This window comes from Halichoeres trimaculatus, unplaced genomic scaffold (genome assembly GCF_033239565.1).
Source record: "Halichoeres trimaculatus isolate MK-OKI-2021-1 unplaced genomic scaffold, fHalTri1.1 fHalTri1_scaffold_16, whole genome shotgun sequence".
Classification (NCBI taxonomy): Eukaryota; Metazoa; Chordata; class Actinopteri; order Labriformes; family Labridae; genus Halichoeres; species Halichoeres trimaculatus.
Window position 1 is genome coordinate 31915041 of NW_027437194.1, and position 21460 is coordinate 31936500.

A 21460-nucleotide genomic window follows, 5' to 3' on the forward strand; every position below is an offset into this window, starting at 1 on the left:
AATATGAAAAACAGTTGATGAAAGTAAATCATGTGTTAGTGTCCTAAATACATTCACTGAGTCTCTCTCTCTCTCATTCATGTGTATTCAGTATGTTACAGAGCTAACTGACTGACTGAACTGAGAGGAGTTCCTTCACTTGCTGACTGAGGTGCGAGACTTCTAGTCTTCAGCCTCAGTCACACACAGTTTGCTGTCTGAAACATAATCAGTTGAGACCGTTGTTAGTTGATGGTTAAACAGTCAGCTGAGTAAAATTAAGCAGTATATATATAAGCTGTTTGTAACTTGAAAGCAGCGATAAAAAGCAGTGTTTCCTCTGTGTTGACAGAGCTGGGGCGGCGGTGGCTGCGGCGGGGAGGAGTGTTGCATCTTCACAGAGAAGGCTGGTAGCTCAGGTTCAGGTTCAGGTTCAGGTTCAGGTTCAGGTTCAGGGTACTTTATTTGTACCCGTAGGTAGATTTGTTTAGCAGTACTTGAGATCAACATCACACAATTATAAAACACCAAAGATAAGATAAGAACAAATTAAAAAATTTAAAAAGTAAACATTGAACATAAAACATTTAGTATTACTATTAAAGTGCTCTTTGTTTTATCATCACAGCAGAAAAGTACGGGTGTGTAGCTGTGTTTCTACCGTTTCTTGTGGTTGTTTTCCATGCACACTGTCCGCAATACAGGGTGTACTTGTGTGTGTGTGTGTGTGTGTGTGTGTGTGTGTGTGTGTGTGTGTGTGTGACCTGTTGGTTCAGTCACTAAATATCCCTGTCATGAAAGGGAGAGGGAGGGCGGGCTTAGGCCACTCTTAAAGTGTAGAGAGAGTGAAAGAAAACGGGAGAGAGGAGAGCGCAACTGAAATTGAAAAAATGAACAAATCTTTTCAGAAAGTGATTTAGTTCAGTTCGTTCACCCAGATGATTTGTTTGTTTGAACGAAACTTTCACTAACGGCACATCACTAGCTCATGATGTATGTGAGCAGTGAGGGTAACGTGGTTTGAAAAAGCGGGATACATGTTAGTACATACAGAGGAGAAATGGGCCTTAACACTAATCACATGTTGCTGTCACAATTATGACAGGAACGAACAGAGAGGAGAGGAGAGACATAGGAGATGACGTGCACAGCTGATGTTCGGATATCCCAGAACTGTTACATACGCAGGACAGAGGGCAGCCCAGCAACCAATCACAGTGAGCCCTGTTCTGTCGGCAGATGGTTTCATTTTGGAGGTAAACGCCAGACTATGTACAGAAGCTTCTGTGTTTGAAAAATACGACGCAGGCCAAGAGCGTAATGCTACCACGCCAATTTGACACAGAGGTATGAAGCAGGCTCTGCTCTGCCACTGGAGAGATATCTGGGGCAGTGTTATCTGACAGCTGGATTTAGGGGGCCCTTCTCCGAGGCTGGCCCAGCAGCTAACCCAGTGACTGGGCTGTTACCTGAAGTATGGCCCACTGGGCTCAGCCCAGCACGTCTCAGTGCGTGTAACATTTTGAAGAAGACATGTCATGCTTTGTGAGAAGGCTTCTGGGTTTAAAAATGTCTCCACACACCTATGGCTCAGGCCACAGCATCTATCTGATGAAGACGTTAAACCAGGCTTCAGTCTTCATCATAGCAGTTGCTGGTTTATTTCCTGGTCCTGATCCTTTGAAGCATTACTTCCCTAACTTCCCGCTCTCTATATACCCTGACTCTATAAGCTGTTGTATGATGCAAGCAAAAAGAGAAAATTACTTTAGAATGCTGAAAAAGAATACAGTTTATATGTGAATCTCCTGCTTTAAATGGCTATATCTTGGAGACTGTCGTTTAGGTCAGTTCCACTTTCTGTTTTCACTTCATAAACAGCTGTTTGTTAGCTCATGTCCTGTAGAAACTACAGTTCAAATAGGCACAAAATCAACAAGGACTTATTTGTTATGCTCATAAGTTACAAAGCACTCCATAGCAATTGTATTTAGAGCAACATGAAAAGGAGAAAACCTGCAAAATGCATGGTCTGAAACAGGAGTAACAAAAAGAGCAGATACTTCAGGGTGGAGATCATGAGCCAGTGTGAGGGAAGTCCTGTTAATGTCCAGTCGGTGTGTGATGCAGAGCTCTGTAACCACCCAACAGGCAACAAGCAGCTGGCCAGAGAAACTTAACGTAAATGAAGAAATGAACTCAGAGACTTTCATTTCTAGTGCCTCTCTGATAAAAACAAACAGATCTGATCATAAATTCTCGGCCTCCTGCAGCCAGTGGAAAGATGCCAACAATAGCACAACGTTCTCTCCCTCAGTGTTTTCTTTGTAAGAAGACGCTCTGCAGCATTTTGAAGCTTGCGCTGATGAGCATGAAACAGTTTGCTGTTGAAGAGGTCCCTCAATCTGTCCTCCCCTGTTTGTAATGGGATATAGAAAAGAATTTAGTGTGGATTGATTTTTCTTTATGAAGACATGGAGACTGTAAACCCCCTTCCACAGCAGCAGGGAGGAAACCTCTGCTCAGGCTCTCTGCGTATTTCTGGCATACTGTACATTTTAGCAACTGTGCAACGGGGTCAGATATGAAATATTTAGCACTTGTGCAGCATGTTCTGTTGCAGATTGGGTGTGTGTGAGTGTGTGTTTGTAGCTGTTGTGAGTATGTGTGCACAAAAAGGAACGTGTGAAAGGAAAATATAGATTCATGGTGCATCGTGTGTTCATATGATAGTTGTACAAATGAGTTTGCGCTTGGGTACTAAATGCAGTCTGTTGCATGTGTGTGTGTGTGTGTGTGTGTGTGTGTGTGTGTTCATGTGTGTTTGTGCATCTGTGTGTTGATGTGTTTGTGTGTTTTATATGTGTTGAGGAGTGTTTTATGTGTGTTGATTTGTGGTGATGTGTATGTGCACTCCTATGTACTCTGAGTGTAAAGCTCTACCCAGGCGTTATGTGAGCATGCAGGCTCAGCAGAGCACATGTAATCTCTAACCAGCTCTTGGGCTCTTTATTAGCATCACACTGATCTTCTTCAGAACGTGGTCTGCAGCTCTCTGATCCTCTCCGTGTGGCCCGAGGGAACAATGGGTCCTGTTCACATCAAACATGTTATGTCATGGATGTGACTGGAAGCCCAGCTGCCCACGCCATGAGAGCACTTTTTCACATCCTGCTTCCACAGTGTGTGTGCTTACTGTGCTCATATGCTTCAGTGTGAACCCTCCCATACCCTAATACTCCCCATGGAGGGGGGGGGGTTCTCAGGAGAGGTTGATGTTTTACCCTGAGGGCCCTGCTCGTACAGTGCAGCTGGAGAACCCCTGAGTTCACGGTCAGAGCTGATGTGCTCACAAATGCTCTTTCTCTCTCTGTGACCCTGTTCAGACCACCTTCAAACTAGATTAAAGAAAATAGGGTTCACATCTGGCCTCTGACTTTGCCCCAGAGGTCAGTGTTTATATGTGAAATGCTGCAAACAGTGACTGCTGCTTTGAACATTAAATATTCAATTGTGTTGCATGTGGCTTTCTTGGATAAAGGTTGACCAGAAAAAAACATGATGACCTCTTTTGACGTCGCCATTGTTTCATCAGAGTTTGATGAGACCAAGGCTGTTTTTTGGGCTGCAGTTTTAAATATATCTAATATATGAAAGATATGTATGGCTGGCAATGCATCTTTTTTTGTTTTCTGTGTAAAGCACTCAGTTCATCAGCTTTTCATCACACCATGTGGAACGCCTCAAAACTGGCACTGTACAGTCTGACACAGAAGGGGATCAGGACTTTACTGGACCCATCTTTCACAGTGTGACATGAAATAGACTTGTAAGATTGTTGCTATTGCACCGTCTGTAGATGCCTCCAAGATGTAACTAACAGTGTAGTCACTGCAAAGACAAACTGTGTCTTGTCCTTCTTCTTTGTTGAATTTATTAGAGGGGTACACTGTGTTGCGCATTATGCTATCTTGTTGCTGACATGGCTAACTGCATCTGGCTTACAATCCACCAAGAAGGGTCTGGTTGGCTGTGGAAAAACAAACAGGATCAGGCTTTACCGATCCAACCCGTACCAAACTGGACTGATCCAGATCCACATCCACTTGGTGGAAACAGGGCTCACGAGGAAACTACACCGCCCTGCAAAGTTTAGCTAACTATTAATGAACACACCAAACATCAAAAAGCAGATCTGCTCTCCATTCATTCCCAAAACAAATGCGTGCCCTCGTAATGCTTTGTTCCATTTGTACACGGAACTTGGAAGTCGGGAGTGGGAATGCCATGATCTCCAAGTTGGGCGTTCCGGTTGCCAAGTCGGAAAAACTTGCCATAACAGCAGCATTTCTGTATATAAACATAGAATAATACTATGTACAGGGCTGATTTGTTGCAACAAACATTTGCCAGAAATTCTAAAACAAAAAGGATACAACAGGAGTAGGGATGCAGTGATCCAGCTTTTCTGGTCCGATACTGATACTGATACTGATACCTGGGCTATGGGTATTGGCTGGTCCTGATTCAATACCAGTTTTAAATAATAACCAGCATGCTCTACTGTGGGATAAGACTGGTAATGTTTTAAGTAAAAGACAAAAATGTGTACATATGGAACTACTGAAGTTAATATTTATTTATACTATAAGTGTTTAAATGTTAAACAGCAGTTTGGTTAAAAAAAAAGGCTTCAGAATTTACAGAAACAACTATTTGATTGTAAGATTTTATACCTCGTAGACTAAATCTTAGTTTAGCCTTAGTGTCAATTGTGGACCATTCCTTTCCCACTGATACCCGATCCAGCTTTGAGGGGCTGGATCGGCGCTGATACCTGACACCAGGATCGGATTGTTGCATCCCTAAACAGGAAGTTTACTACTGTTTACCCCTTTACTCGTAATTTCCTACTGGTAACCTGGGGCTGGTGTGGATGCTCCGACTTACAAATTGGAAATTCTGACCTCGGGGGTCGTTCCAGCAGTACAAATGGAAGCAGCATAAGAGCCCTGCCTTTACTATAGTTGGTAATAGTGCTCATGGGAAATGCAGTCTTTGTTGTGGAAAAACGCTTGTAGTTCCAGCCTCGGGTGCCACTCCAATCAGCCCCAAACAGACAGTCCTCACGGAGCCTTTGTGAAAACTGAAGTATATTTTTCTTAATCCGCTGAGTATCAGGAAATGATGTTCAAAGTCCTGAACTGGCTTAATGGCTTAAATCCTTCTTTCTGATACACCAGCAGTGAATTTTTTGTTATGTGATAGATAACACATCTTCCATCTATATGTATCTACCTGCTGTGTTTTCCCACCCAGGCCTTCAGATGAAGCACACTGCAGCAGACTGTCAGTTTAAAAACAGAATAAGCTCTGCCTGTGTGTAGTGTGTAGTTTGTAGGTGGTGGCAGGTTCACATTGCAGACTATCTTTGAGTCCTACAGGCCTCTCAAATGAGTATGCTTTGGCTGCAGTTATGTTTTTTTTCTCAAGGTTAATATGTGTAGAAAAATGTAAAATAAATTTTCAGATTAGAGCTCTGTTTGCAGATCTGATGAAAGTAGCTCTAACTAAAGAAAAAGATCTCAGACAATGTTTTTGATTTGTTAATGTCCACTCTGCCTTGGGACTATCCACTCCCACATCTCCAAAGCATCTTTAGAGATCCCAAAGCAGCCAATGATTCAGCAGGATCATAATAAAGATCCAGTTAAAGGCTGTGTGTGCAGCACTTTCACATGTTCAAAGTGTACAGGAGCCGAGCAGGGCTCAGATGAGAAACAGGAGAGGTGACAGAGGAGGTCACAGAGTGAGGTGGAAGTGAAAGTGTGCTCTGTGGAGAAGCTAATCCCAACTGACTGTCACACCCCCTTCCTCCTGCCATTCCCTGCCTCTCTCCCTCTGTCTGTCTGTCTCTCTGTCTCTCTGTCCCTTTCTGTCTCTCTCTGACTCTCCCTCTGTCCCTCCCTGTCTCTCTCTGTATTTATTTATTTATTTATTTATTTATTTATTTATTTATTTATTTATTTATTTATTTATTTATTTTATTTATTTATTTATTTAGAAGGATAGCCCCTTGAGATGGACCATCTCATTTTCAAGGGGGTCCTTACAAGACATAATACAGTACAGATAGTACAATACACTACAAACAACATTAAATACAGAATACACACACTCAAACACAGTCATGCACAAACACGATGCTTTTTTGGTTATTCTGGGGGTAAAGGAAAAATAGATTGCTTGTGTGTCTTAGACTATATTGTGATGTTAATGGTATTAAAAATTGCTTTAGATAAGGAGGAAAACTGAAATAGTTCCATTTAAAGATAAACTGAATCCAGTGGAGCATTCTTCTAGATTTGGGTGAGAACCAGTTCAGAGACTCATACATTAAACAATGGTGGGTTTTAAAGGGGCAGCTGAGAATGAATCTACAAAGACTGTTGTAAACCACATTAAGGGGACGAAGATTTGTTTCAGATGTATCTTGGCAAATAATGTCTGCATAGTCATATGTTGGTAAAATCAATTGGGTTACAATTCTTTTTCAAACCTCTAAAGAAAAACACTCATTGGAGCGATAAAGTAGCTTTAAAAGACCATGTATTTTTTTTGTCATTGATTCGATGTGAAATTTAAAGGATAAATGGGAGTCAAGCCAAACCCCTAAGTATTTAAATTCATCAACTTTTTCTAAAGCTTTTCCATCAAGAAAATCAATAGACCAATGCAAAGATAGAGGACGGGAGGAAAATAGCATACTGTACGATTTTGACTTATTCAGAAGAAGCTTGTTATAAGAAAACCATTTTTGCATTAAGTTAAAGTCCGAATTGTAATGTGTGTTGTAGTTGAGAAATGTTAGAGTTGGAGTAATAGAGTACAGTGTCATCAGCATAAAACAAAATTTGAGTATTAAAGCAAACTTGCAGAAGATCATTGATGTAAATAGAGAACAGAAGAGGACCTAATGAGGAGCCCTGTGGTACACCTTTTGCTACCATCTTGAAATCTGATTTGCTGCCCTGAAATGAGACACACTGACTTCTATGGTGAAGAAAGGAGTTGAAAAACAATACAGAATCAGATGAAAGACCAATAGCATGCAACTTATCGAGGAGCAGATAGTGATCAACCATGTCAAATGCTTTTGTGAGATTGATGAATATGGCACCTGTAGGCATATAATTGTCAAGTGATGATTAAATGTCATTTGTGAATTTCATAAGAGTAGTGGAGGTTGAAAAGTAAGGTCAAACCAGTTTGGTGAGGAGTTGATAGGTTATGATCATTGATCATGTATCTCTCTGTCTCTCTCATACCCCCTCTGTCTCTCTCTGTATCTCTCTGCCTCTCCCTCTGTCTCTCTCTGACTCCCTCTCTGTCTCTCCCTGTCTCTCTCCATCTCTCTCTGCCTCTCCCTCGGTCTCTTCCTCTGCCTCTCCCTCTGTCTCTCCCCCTGTCTCTCCCTATCCCTCTCCATCCCTCTCTGTCTCCCCCTGTCCCTCTCTGTCTCTCTCTGTCCCTCTCTGTCTCTCTCTGTCTCCACCTGTCCCTCTCTGTCTCTCTCTGTCTCTCTCTGTCCCTCTCTGTCTCTCTCTGTCTCTTCCTGTCTCTCTCTGTCTCCCCCTGTCCCTCTCTGTCTCTCTCTGTCTCTCTCTATCTCCCTTCCTGTCTCTCTCTGTCTCTCTCTGTTTCTTTCTGTCTCTCTCTATCTCCCTTCCTGTCTCTTTCTGCCTCTCTCTGTCTCTCTCTGTCTCTCTCTGTCTCTCTCTATCTCCCTTCCTGTCCCTCTCTGTCTTTCTCTGTCTCTATCTGTCTCTTTCTGTCTCTCTCTATCTCCCTTCCTGTCTCTCTCTGTCTCTCTCTGTCACCTCTGTCTCTCTCAATCTCCCTTCCTATCTCTCTCTGTCCCTCTCTGTCTCTCTCTGTCTCTTTCTGTCTCTCTCTATCTCCCTTCCTGTCTCTCTTTCCCTCACCGTCCCTCTCTGTCTCCCCCTGCCTCTCTCTGTCTCTCTCTGTCTCTCTCTGTCTCTCTCTATCTCCCTTCCTGTATCTCTCTGTCTCTCTCTGTCTCTCTCTGTCTCTCTCTCTCTCTCTGTCTCCCTCTGTCTCCCCCTGTCATTCTCTGTCTCTCCGTCTCTCTCTGTCTCCCCCTGTCTCTTTCTGTTTCTCCCTGTGTCTCTTTGCCTCCCCCTGTCCCTCTCTGTCTCTCCCTGTCTCTCTCTGTCTCTCTCTGTCTCTCTCTGTCTCCCTCTGTCTCTTTCTGTCTCTCTCTGTCTCCCACTGTCCATCTCTGTCTCTCTCTGTCTCTCTCTGTCTCCCTCTGTCTCTTTCTGTCTCTCTCTGTCTCCCACTGTCCATCTCTGTCTCTCTCTGTCTCTCTCTGTCTCTTCCTGTCTCTCTCTGTCTCCCACTGTCCGTCTCTGTCTCTCTCTGTCTCTCTCTGTCTCTTTCTGTCTCTCTGTCTCCCACTGTCATTCTCTGTCTCTCTGTCTCTCTGTCTCTCTCTGTCTCTCTCTGTCTCTTCCTGTCTCTCTCTGTCTCCCCCTGCCTCTCTCTGTCTCTCTCTGTCTCTCTCTGTCTCTCTCTATCTCCCTTCCTGTATCTCTCTGTCTCTCTCTGTCTCTCTCTGTCTCTCTCTGTCTCTCTCAATCTCCCTTCCTGTCTCTTTCTGTCTCTTCCTGTCTCTCTCTGTCTCTTCCTGTCTCTCTCTGTCTCCCCTGTCCCTCTCTGTCTCCCCCTCTCTCCCCCTGTCTCCCTCTGTCTCTTCCTGTCTCTCTCTGTCTCTCTCTGTCTCCCCCTGTCCCTCTCTTTCTCCCTCTGTCTCTCTTCCTGTCTCCTCTGTCTCTCTCTGTCTCCCCCTGTCCCTCTTTGTCTCTCTCTGTCTCTCTCCCTGTGTCTTTCTGTCTCCCTCTGTCTCTTCCTGTCTCTCTCTGTCTCCCTTCCTGTCTCTCCCTGGCTCTGATTGTCTCTTTCCCTGGACCTCACCTGGACAATGCTGCTTGACTGGCCTCAGGGCTGGGGATCAGGTCTGTCAGGATGATGGACGTCCTGTTGAGGGGCTGGTAGCAGCAGCTCTCTGACTCTGAAGTGGCCCTGGTGGTCATGTGCTGTGAAGGACTTCTCCAGCCTGATGCTCTGGACTGCTTTTCTGAGCTCAAACTGATCCCTCCTTTTAATGTGGCGTGGGTTTGTTGTTGTTGAAACTGAATCATATCACTGATTATACTCTGAGCACTATAGGTGGAAAATGTATGAACTACATGTTGGTAAAAGTTTAAAATCAGGAAAAACTAAAGGGGAGGCTGGACACACCTTGGAGGGCTTACCTGGGCCTCACAGAGGCTCAGAGGCCTGAGTGGAGGCCTGGATTTGCAGTGGAGGGTGCTCCATGGTGTTGTGGCTGTAAATGCCTTTGTCTCTGTGATTAACCCAGAGGTGTCAGATACCTGTCCCTTCTGTCCCGCAGAGAGACAGTTTTTCATTGTTTCTTGGAGTGTGTGTGGCTGGGTCCGCTGTTCCAGTTTCTGGGTTTTAGTGAGGTTTTCACACAGCATGTGTTCATCCTGGGGCGCAGATACAGTAAAAAGGACGAGCTGAAGTGTCAGCTGCTTCATTTTCTGTTGGGTCAGGCTAAGCTGTCCATATATGTGAGCAGGAGGAACAAGCTGGAGCACTCTGGGACGTGGATGCTCAGGTCATTTTTGTGAGGATGTTGAAGGTTAGACTGAAGACTGATTTTAGGTATTTCAGTCTGACCAACAGTATTAATTCATACAGTTATGGGGTTTCAAACAGGTGCAATGCTCTGTGGAGGACCAGGAGCTGGCTTTTGTTCACATTCTGAAGTGATTTTTTTTGTCCCTGTGTTAATATGTTTATGGCAATTTTCAGCAAATAAAAGGGGTTTGAAAATTCAATTCTCTCTGTCTCTGTCTCCCTTTCTCTCTCTGCCTCTTCCTGGTCTTCTCATAAACCCTGGTTTGTCTCTTTCTCTGTTAGAGGCTGGCTGTGGAGTCCAAAGGCACACACACTAACATCCACAGTCTGAAACAGGTCACGGGAACAGGAAGTAGAGGACCTTAAACAGCTGTTCGCACTCCTTCTCTCTATCATGTTGTGCAGAAACAAAGCTTCTGTCCCTTAGAGCTGCATATTCTGATGTACACTCACTTTATTAGGTCCACCTTGCTAGTACTGGGTTGGACCCCCTTTTGCCTTCAGAACTGCCTTAATCCTTGGTGGCATAGATTCAACAAGGTCCTGGAAACATTCCTCAGAGAGTTTGGTCCATATTGACATGATAGCATCAGCAGTTGCTGCTGATTTGTGGGCTGAACATCCATGATGAGAATCTCCCGTTCCACCACATCCCAAAGGTGCTCTATTGGATTGAGATCTGGAGACTGTGTACAGGGAACTCATTGTCATGTTGATGAAACTAGTCTGAGATGATTCCAGCTTTATGACATGGAGCGTTATCCTGCTGGAAGTAGCCATCAGAAGATGGGTACACTGTGCTCATAAAGGGATGGACATGGTCAGCAACAATACTCAGGTAGGCTGTGGACTTTAAACCAGGTTGGTACTAAGGGGCCCAAAGTGAGCCAAGAAAATCTCCCCCACACCATCACACCAGCAGCAGCAGCCTGAACTGTTGTTACAAGGCAGGATGGATCCATGCTTTCATGTTGTTGATGCTGAATTCTGACCCTACCATCTGAATGTGGAGCAGAAATCCAGACTCATCAGACCAGGCAACGTTTTTCAATCTTCTATCGTCCAGTTTTGGTGTTGCTGTGTGAATTGTAGCCTCAGTTTCCTGTTCTTAGCTGACAGGAGAGTCACGCGGTGTGGTCTTCTGCTGCTGTAGCCCATCTGCCTCAAGGTTGGACGTGTTGTGTGTTCAGAGATGCTCTTCTGCAGACCTCGGTTGTAACCAGTGGTTATTTGAGTTACTGTTGCCTTTCTATCAGCTCCAATCAGTCTGTCCATTCTCCTCTGACCTCTGGCATCAACAAGGCATTTTGTCCCACAGAACTGCCGCTCACTGGATACTTTCTCTTTTTGGGACCGTTCTCTGTAAACCCTAGAAATGGTTGTGGGTTAAAATCCCAGTAGATCAGCAGTTTCTGAAATACTCAGACCAGCCTGTCTGGCACCAACAACCATGCCATGTTCAAAGTCCCTTAAATCACCTTTCTTTCCCATTCTGATGCTCACTTTGAACTGCAGCAGATCGTCCTGACCATGTCTACATGCCTAAATGCATTGCATTGCTGCCATGTGATTGGCTGATTAGAAATTTGTGTTAATGAGCAGTTGGGCAGGTGGGCCTAATAAAGTGGCCAGTGAGTGTATGTCCATGACTCTCCTAACTGTGGGGTGTTGCACTCTCTCTGTGCTCTGAAGGCTCTTCTGTACACTGCCTCTTCCCTCCAAGCAGATTTTATATGTGCATAAAATGTTGGCTACTACAATTACCCGCTGCAGAGTCTTTTGGGCTCTAATATTAAACATCTGTGACTGTGTAGGCTGAGCTTTCCTTCTCAGACTCTGTTTGATCCACATTATTAAATCTGCAGCAGTGACTCACCTGTTTTATATTCACCGCCTTTTTTCACTTTGAGCTTTACTCACTGCCATCCGCGTCCACAGTTTAGACTTATTTGAAATGCCCCAGCAGGTACGGTGGCTGGTAGGTGTCAAACAATTTGGATAAGCCACAGCGCAAATGCAAACGGAACAACACAACTGAAGTTAAGAAGTCAGCTATCCCAATGGACATTCAAAAATAGTCATAGTCAGTAAGTGATTATTTTCCATGACCTCAGCAATGATAAATGTAGCTTTATAGGGGTGCCACCTTGTGATATCATAATACTTCTATTCCTGTATTTATTGGTAATGTGTCATCTGACATTTAGCTTTATGAATCAGTCATGCCATAACGTTAGCATTATAGCTGTGTTTATCATAACTGAAAGGAAAAAGAAAACAATCATATACTGACACACATGCAAACACACACACGTGCACGCACACGCACACACACACACACACACACACACACACACACACACACACACACACACACACACACACACACACACACACACACACACATATGTATGACTTATAAATGAGGCCCCTGTGGAGATGCTGGGGTGGCACAGGTGGGATTAATGTCAGCTGATAATGTGTGGACTGGAAGAGGAGGATATTTGGAGCCCAGCTTGATGAATAATCGATTGTTGACATTTCGGTTGGAGCCACCGTGAGCTGCACTTGCTAATGAGCAAAAACAAAAGATTTCAGCTATAACCCTGACAGAAAGTCTTAGCTAACTTGAAAAGTCTCTGACTCAAAGTTTGAAGCAATGCGCTGTGGTTCAGCAATCATTAGTCAGCTGTTCAGGTGTCATGCATGTGTTGTAAGTCAGAGGTAATGCACAGTGTTAATTTCTTTGATCCCAGTGATCCCAAAATGCTCCTGGGACCACAGCAGTCCTCCTAGAAGCTGGTGTTTGGCAGCAGATAAAGAGGGAGAGGAGTCACACCCAGAGCTGTGGAAGTAGCTCACAGCATATATGTCCTTCAGAGGACAGAGTGTGTGTTATATATCATCTGTAAGGCTTCAATAAAGACCTCACTAATGCTGCATAATAAATCTACAAAACACCCTCATTTTCATTAGCAATTCCTTAAGTGTTTCTGCTCAGTGCCAACATGAAGCTAACGTCAGCCTAGAAGGTGTCCTTCAGTGGAAACAGTGTGTAGTTCAGTGGTTTGTATTCCTTAGTTTAATGAATGTTCTGATGGTTCCGTGTGTTTTACTCAATCTAAAGTTTCCTCTCTGTACTAATGCAATACATCTGAAGCAAGTGGCAGCCATCAGTGGTTCCTTTCATTCCAGCTCAGGGAGGGGAGGTTCTCATTTATCTTTGTTCATGATCCATCACTGTGAACATATACTTACACTGGACCATTATAGCTCACTTCGTAAGTCAGCTCTGAACCAGGTGTGAAAGGCTACTGTATCAGGTTATAACGCAGCACCATGAAACAGAACCAGTGGGAACCTTGTGAGTGACTCAAAGCCTCAGTCTTCAGAGTTTATGTTTGAGTTAAGTCTCCAAAAAAAGAAGAAGCTGAGTCCCCATAACCTGGGTCTGAGTCTGCAGTCCTCATTAATATTCTGTTTAATTGTTATGGGTAAGAGAAGGAGGCTGTGTCACCTTCTACTATTCACTGTATGAGCCTGGAAGGACTGGAGGACCAGGGAGTCCAGACTTCTTCAAAGAGGGCTCTCTGATAACAGCTGTTTGTTTATTCGACGTTCTTTAATCAAAGCTCCATTTCTTCCTTGGAGAAGTGTCAGTCACACTGTTACCACTCTCCACCACTGGTTTATCACTGCTTGTGTGTTTCCAGGAGGTTGCCCCGAGGTATGACATAAACTGCACCTGCGTCAATGACACGGTGTATTCGTTAACTGTCTGGTTATTAGCAGTTGTTAGCATGTGGCTAACAATATGGCCAAACGGGTAATTCAATAATTCTTGAATTTTTTTTGCTCTATATACTTTCTCTCATTACTGCTGTGACTCTGAATTCATCTTTGGAGATTAATAAAGTATGTTATATTCTATTCTATTCCATAATGATAGTTTAAGACTAATGGACCTGTTTGTGTAATGGCTCAGGACTGTTTTATTTTAGCAGTAAATAGGAAAGAACTAAAAATAAAACGTGTTAGAAACCGGCTTTCTGGAGTTTTGACTCTTTAATGTTTCTTTCTGTTTGCTAATGAGATTTTTTTTCTAAACATTTTCTAAACATTTTAAGCTTGAAATGAAACTGCTCTGCCTGTTAGGGCACAAGCTACTGTATGGAGAGAATTTTGTTTCTTTATTATTCAATCAAAAAGAATATGTTTGAACCAAAAAAAAAAGATTTGTATGCAACAACGAATAAGTAAGAAATGAAAAAAAAAATTGAGATCAAAACAGAACAGGTTGCAATTGAAAAAAGAAAGGTGAGATCAAAATATAACAGGTTGCAATTAAAAAAAAGGTGGAGAACATATTTCTTTCCATTTTGCTTATAAATTAGTCCTCTTTGCTTTCAAGTTGAAAACCTTCTCTTGAAAACCAGTCCTCTTTGCTTGCAAGTTCCAAAGTTTGGCTTGCAAATTCCACTGCACTTAACGGGCGGGGCCTGCGCTGGTGGATGACAGAATAGTTTCTATTGGTTGGTTTGACCTGTCTCTACCGAGTGCAAGCGCCAGCTACTACTTCCCATTTACACAGTGCCTGGAGGTGAGTTGATAGCCTCTGGCTACAGTCTGCCGTACACTCACAATAACAACAACAACAACAACAACAACAACAACAACAACAACAACAACATTACAATATAATGAATTATAATGCCCTAAGTTAGCTAAGTTAGTGAGTGATTAAACATTTTGTTCCATGATACACGTGGTGTCATGGTTCCAGTACAAGGTTTCCCCCAGTGTGTTACAAGCCAGACGGGCCGCCAGGCTTTACCTGCCCCCCCACCCCAGGCCAAGCATTGTTTATTAATTTTTAATTCACTTTTCGCACTCCATCAACACATGATCAGGTGTCTTTTTCATCACCTGGCAATGTCACAACTTCGTTGAGCATAGTTAGTTGTGCATAGGCTGGCTGAGCCTTGTGGAGCCGCGACTCGGTTCTCGTTAACGATCACGTGGTCGGCCCGGTGCAGAACTCTCGGTCAGATGGTGAAGCAGCTGTCAGATGAGCATGACGTCCATGACATGTCCCATTATGCACGACAATTTGATGATGATGATTTATAAGCAAAATGGAAAGAAATATGTTCTCCATTTTTTTTTTCAATTGCAACCTGTTCTGTTTTGATCTCAATTTTTTTCATTTCTCACTTATTCTCTTTTGCTTTTGTTTTAAATCTATTCTTTTTGATTGAATAATAAAGAAACAAAATTCTCTCCATACTAATGAACAACAAGACATTTGGAAAAAAAAGTTTAAGTTTTAATATGGGACATTGGACAAACCATTTTAGTGTGTGCACTTCCAAGTGTGTGTGGGAGATAAAACCAGAAGCAGTCAAACAACACCTCTAACACACCTCTACATCAGCATGTTGAAAATCATTGCTTTGAAAAGGACCCATGGTTTTTAAACACAGATATCTGAAATATTACCCAGCATGCAATATTATGAGAGCTGTTTCTAGGGGTTAATCAGGTGATGTCCTTCAATCAGTTTTACATCATCTGTCTTTGTCATAGACTGTATAAAACATGGACATAGTCTCCCTGGCGTCGCCTGTTGTTTCTAAAACGGTAAATGAAGCACATCGGCTATCACAGTCATATTAGTAGCGGCAAGGGCTTCGCATACAGCTATATGGCGCCTGTAGGTCACGTGACCCTAAACTGTGCATCTGATTTGGTGAGCTCACAATCTTAATAGCCTCTGAACGGCCGAGTTAGAAAAAAATTGTACAGTGTACAGTGTGTGCTGATCGTAAAATCAGCGACTCAGACAGGAGACGTTTTTTGAATCAGGCTGTAAATAGGTTAATTTCTGCTTTGAAGATGGCTTTTTTTGGCTTGGTGTGTTTGTGACTTCAGGTACTTCTGGAGCCAGCCTCAAGTGGACACTCGATAAACAGCAGATTTTAGCACTTCCACATTGTCTCATAAGCTAAGATCGAAGGTTGCCGCTTGGACTTAGGCCACATGTGAGGAGCTGTCCATGGTCCTGACTGCTCCAGAGCCCAGTGCTGAGCCGAGAGGCCATCATGGTTCTTAGCACAGAACTTACCCCTCTCGTATCTTACAATGAGCCTCTGTGTAGAAGTTTATTTGACCGACACAGGAAAACAAAGAGGAAACTTTATCTGAGATGAAGTTAAAAAACAACCTTTGCACAGAATTTTGGCTGATAAAACCTTAGTCACACTTTACAGAGCTGCTGACAGGAAATGTAATGCATGCCGCAGAGAGGAGTACATAGTTACATCTGCATGTACTTCACATTAAATCCACAGTTTATCTTCTGAAACTCAACATACACATGGTTTATGTCTCATACTCTATTGGTGCTCCAGCTGAAGTCAGCACATGTCGTTAGTATCTTTTCCAAGTGCAACAAAGTGTTTTCACTGTGACGCCTGATTAATGACAGTTCCCTGGGAAGCTGAGGGGGAGCAGCAGTATTCGACTACCCTCAAGAATCCCATTTACGGTCATCAGCAGCTGTAGTAGAAGTCTCTGCAGCCAGGCTTTCATTCTTCATCTGTTCCTGAACATAACCCCTGTCCCTCATCCTCAATCATCACACTGCAAACGGTCACGTTAGCAGTATGATCCACCACTTCCGGCTCTAAATGAAGCTCATCCAAAATCCTGTCTGTGTAATTTTCTGTTGGCAGGGCATAAATGTTCTCATTTATTTCCATTAATTTCTATTTTATTTTGGATTCGCACATCCTCTGTTATAAAGCATCAGCACTTCCTGAAATAAATCTGGAGGCTGTATCACTGTGAAGCACAGCATGTCCAGGATTGGAAGCCTTTACCAGCAAACACAGTGGTGGAGAAAAGTGCACTTACATTGATTAAACAAAGCTGAACGTGCTCTGTGAGGAGGCGAGGGAGACTTCTTTAAAAACTGTTACCATTCATACTCAAACTAATCTGTGTCTGTATGAATGAACGTCAGTTCATCCAGTGAGGGCTTTAGATTCAATCATTTCACACAACCGTTTGCTGAGCTTGCTAACATAAAGCATACACTCTAGAACACCAAAACACTCTGAAGTACAGATGTTTTACACGCTGCCGTCCCGTTGGCCTGGTCAGAGTAACTTCCTGATCCAGTTAGGAAAAGAGCAATCTGATGAGTCGTAAAACATGACGCAGCAGCTTTTTCCCAGACGGGCCGAGGCAGTGACGCATGATAGGACAATGACCAGAAGCATTGCCTAAATCTTATATGTTGTAATGGCGTTATTTATGGTTCAGCATCTGCTCTTCAGTGCAGCCTGACCATGGCAACGCTTCTTCTGCTTTGAAACTGTAAAGGTTGCTGCAGCTAGAGACAAGCTTCACATAAACACATGAGGGATCCTTCAGGTGTCTAGGAAACAGTTGGAACAAATGACAGATTTATTTTACAGCAGAAATGGGCTTCCATTAAAAAATGAAAAAGCAAAATATTTCTTTAATCCAATGATTAGACATTGTGATTTTGCACAAAGCACTACCAAGCTTTTGTGCAGGTCCTGTCCTTGTCTGCTGTTCAGCTGGGTCATATAAAAACCAGCTCTTCAGCATCTTACTCACGGTATGTTTGGTGTAGTCCAGATAAGAGCCATACCAAAGGTTAGTGTTTGACGCCTTCAAGATGAGACAGGTTGCTTTTAAACTAATCTAACTGAGGCTCCATCTTCATTTTATCCCTCTCTCTAAGTGCTTGGTTCACCTGACCCAGAGCTAACTCATCATCTTTATCAGACTACCAAAAGCATGAATGACATTTCTGCCGATGAAATAATTCCTGCACAGGGGAAAAAGTTTACTACTGACTGTGATAAAAACTGTTTGGATGTCAAACAGAGTATACATGTAATGTGTTTGTATTTTTTTACATCTAAAGAGGGTGAGAATAAACTTATGGAGCAATGCAAAAATGGAAAAATGAACAAAGAAGGTCTGAGATAGTTTAGCTGATCAGTGGAAAATGAGCTCATGTTGCTGTGTTTTCCAGATTGACCTGCTGTCAGGTTACCCTGGTGTAATTGTGTTGGGAGATCTTTGAGAAAAAAATGTGGAAAACAGAGCAAACACTTTCTGTTTGTGTGGTTTCTATCAAATGTCTGCTCCCCCCATAAACCACTCTCTGCTCAGTACTGATCTCTGGAGCAGTCAGGACCATGGACAGCTCCCCCCATGTTGACTCAGACAGACAGTGTTAAACTGAATGAAGGACAATGTATTCTTTTGACTGTTTTTAGTTTTTTAGGAGTAAATTTGTGATTTGATCTCTTTCTAGATTTTGGGAGGCCTTTTGTGATCCCCTATCAGTGTTATGAAGCCAAATGGAAGCCCAGTTTAATAAAGCAAAATGAACCTTAACTTTCATTCAGAGACATACTGAGTCACTGTTTGCAGCTTTAAATCCAAGTAGTGAAGCGAAGTTGCTCATGGTTTGACACACAACACATCTCGCAGTCATAACATGTGAGTGTTCCTTGGTTGTAATATATCACCCTTTTTGTCATACATAATGTTATATTTTTTCACATTTTTGTATCTTCATGCAGAGAAAGCTAGCAGCAGACTGCAACAGGGACAAAAGGCAAACAGCCAATCAGGCTGCAGGAGTTTCTGGGTGGCTTCACAGCAGATTCAGGGCCAGCAGCTAAATGAGTGGCCTGGTAGAGGGAATGATTAGTGGATGGTGATGGAACAGAGAGAGCATGGATAAGTGTGTGTCTGTGTGACAAAGAGCAGAGGAAGACAAGAAAGGAAGAAAGAAGTTGTCAAACTGAATGAATCATTAGTGGTGTTAAGGTCCTCTCTCCCAGCCAGTCCAGTCTCTGTGCAAGCACATATGGATCTCTGACTTCACTATACACATACACAAATCTGCACAGATGTCCTCAGAGTGCTGTTAATCCCCTGCTCAGTCATTTTTCCTGACTAAGCAGCTCATTAGCATATCCTGTATATATCTGCAGCACAGCCTCATGTTTATTTGCACATATTGAAGACGAACATGGCACAAGATCTGTGTGAGTGTCCGCTGGCTTTGGAGCCGAGCTCCTTGTTTACACAGTGTTATGGAGTGTTAAGCAGAGCTGTGAATGTGTGATTCACTGGAAGTGGGAGGAAGCAGAGAAGCCGACATCATTCCTAAGGGCCAATAAAAAGAGGCCTTTAAAAGGTCACTCCTCCTCCTTTCTCTCTTTAGATTTATTCTTTGTCACGTCCAGCAGCAGCCCTCAGCTCAACACCAAACTTTCTTTAAACCAACTCCACTTCATCTCACTCCCTAAAGCTTCATCCTTCTTCCTGGTTATCCTTACATCCCTTCCAGCCCCCCACTTCACTTCCTCATGGTGTCAACTGCAAGGCTGTGTCCTGAGGTGTCTGCTCCAGCCCCAGCTGACACCTCTTGACATGCAATGTCTCTTTAATTACCAGACAATGGTGGGGGAGCTGTGTGCTCCTGGAGCGAGGTGTGGTCGATGGGAAGGCTCTGTGGTCTGATGTGATGCAGGGACAGCGTTACACAATAGAAGCAGTGCACTCACTCACCAGCCTCTGCCTCTCCCTGTCCTTGTCTCCTCTGGATCTGTGTCTGGGCTAAAATTGCGTCTTCTTTTGCCTGTCGTTGTGTCTGTCTCTCTGCCTGTCTCTCTGCCTGTCTCTCTGCCTGTCATTGTGTCTTTCACTCTGTCTGTCTCTGTGCATGTCTCTGTGCCTTCACTCTGCCTGTCTCTCTGCCTGTCTTTGTGTCTTTCACTCCCCCTGTCTCTCTGCCTGTCTTTGTGTCTTTCACTCTGCCTGTCTCTCTGCCTGTCTTTGTGTCTTTCACTCCCCCTGTCTCTCTGCCTGTCTTTGTGTCTTTCACTCTGCCTGTCTCTCTGCCTGTCTTTGTGTCTTTCACTCCCCCTGTCTCTCTGCCTGTCTTTGTGTCTTTCACTCTGCCTGTCTCTCTGCCTGTCTTTGTGTCTTTCACTCTGCCTGTCTCTCTGCCTGTCTTTGTGTCTTTCACTCCCCCTGTCTCTCTGCCTGTCTTTGTGTTTTTCACTCCCCCTGTCTCTCTGCCTGTCTCTGTGTTTTCCACTCCCCCTGTCTATCTGCCTGTCTCTGTGTTTTTCACTCCCCCTGTCTATCTGCCTTACTCTGTGCCTGCCTGTGTCATTCACTGTGCCTGTCATGTGCCTGTCTCTGTACCTCTGTCGCAGTACCTCTGTCTCTGCCAGTCTCTCTGCCTGTCACTGTGTCTTTCCCTCTGCCTGTCTTTGTGTCTTGCACTCCCCCTGTCTATCTGCCTATCTCTGTGCCTGTCTCTCTGCCTGCCATTGCGTCTGTCTCTGTGTCTGTCTCTGTGCCTGTCTCTGTGCCTGTCCTTCTGCCTGTCCCTCTGCCTGTCTCTGTGTCTTTTACTCTGCCTGTCTTTGTGTTGGTTGTTGTGGAAGTTTTCCTGTTTCTGGTAAAGAATGAAATAAAGACTTCTGCAGGCCAGCAAGGATTCATTTTTTTTGCAAAGAAAAGTTCAGTCAAGTCAGTCAACATGCGAGCGGTCAGAGTGAAGAAAAGACCTGGAACATAGGTAGAGTAAAACATTAATGCTTAAAGAAACGTCCCCTAAGGTACTGTTCACGTCGCTGTGTCTGCTGCAGGAATTCAAATTGAGACAGACCTGGGCGTCGCCGCTATACAACCTTAAAAAATAAGCAGTTTCGACACCCCTCCCCACATTTGCCGTCTTAAGTATGACTGTATATCTGCTCCAACGTTCCTTTCACTGCTTCACTATCAAATCCGCTCCATTTTTATTGTGGAGAAAATCCATATCAATAGAAATCCACTACGTGATTTACTGCTTTCCTACAAAAAGCTAACCTTGCAGAGCAGATGGACCTGCCTGATTCAGTCTCTGAAATCCTGCAGATCCATCTTGCCAGGCTCCAATGACCAACAATTTCACTGGGCTAAATTCTAACTGGCCCAATCAGGGAAGAGAGGCGGGAGCTGCAGGAGCAGCATAAGTGACGAGCAGACGTGACGTCAGCAGACTTTCTTACTTGTCAGCGTTCCTTTGATTCTTAAGTTAACTTTACAAAAATGGCAGCAGTCGTCTAACGCCATTATCACAGCTTTTTCTTCAGTTCCTGTAGAGACTTGAGAGACTGTGACGCTAAAACACATATTTTTGCTGCTCTGCTCCTCTCAGTGTGCAGTGAATGCTGCCGTTACCGCCTCCCTGTCTCAGAGCACTCTCAGGCAGCTGAGTGTACCACTCAGCAGTCCCTCTCAGCTGCAGTCAGAGCAGGAGGTGTTCAGCCCTCTATGTCCAGACTGCATGTAAACTGCTGTGAAGGCGCTTTAAAAGTTTTTCTGTTGTATATTTTTGGTTTATTCAAAATCAAAGAAAAAAAGAAACACATCAAATCAATCTAATGGTTGTAAATGTTCATATCTCACTTTGATTTGTTGTAGATTCTTAAATGGACCACAAGATTCAAAAGTAAACCCAAAGTTTAGAAATCTAAGATTAAGAAATCAGTAAATAAAACAAATGAAAAAAATAAAGTTTGAAATATCTGTCAGAGTATCTCTCTTGAGTCAATTTTGCTGGTCTGGTCTGGTTCAATTTCTGAACTGTCAATTGCTCAGTCATGTTTTAGGAGGGTGCCCCATTTCTGATGTAACCTAC

The 21460-nt window shown here is 43.6% G+C and overlaps 1 protein-coding gene across 8 annotated transcripts in view; it reads left to right on the top strand.

Moving 5' to 3' along the window:
• rimbp2a (RIMS binding protein 2a) overlaps positions 1-21460 on the top strand; it is a 107577-nt gene that overhangs the window by 28869 nt on the left and 57248 nt on the right. The gene's annotated exons all lie outside the window — the stretch shown is intronic.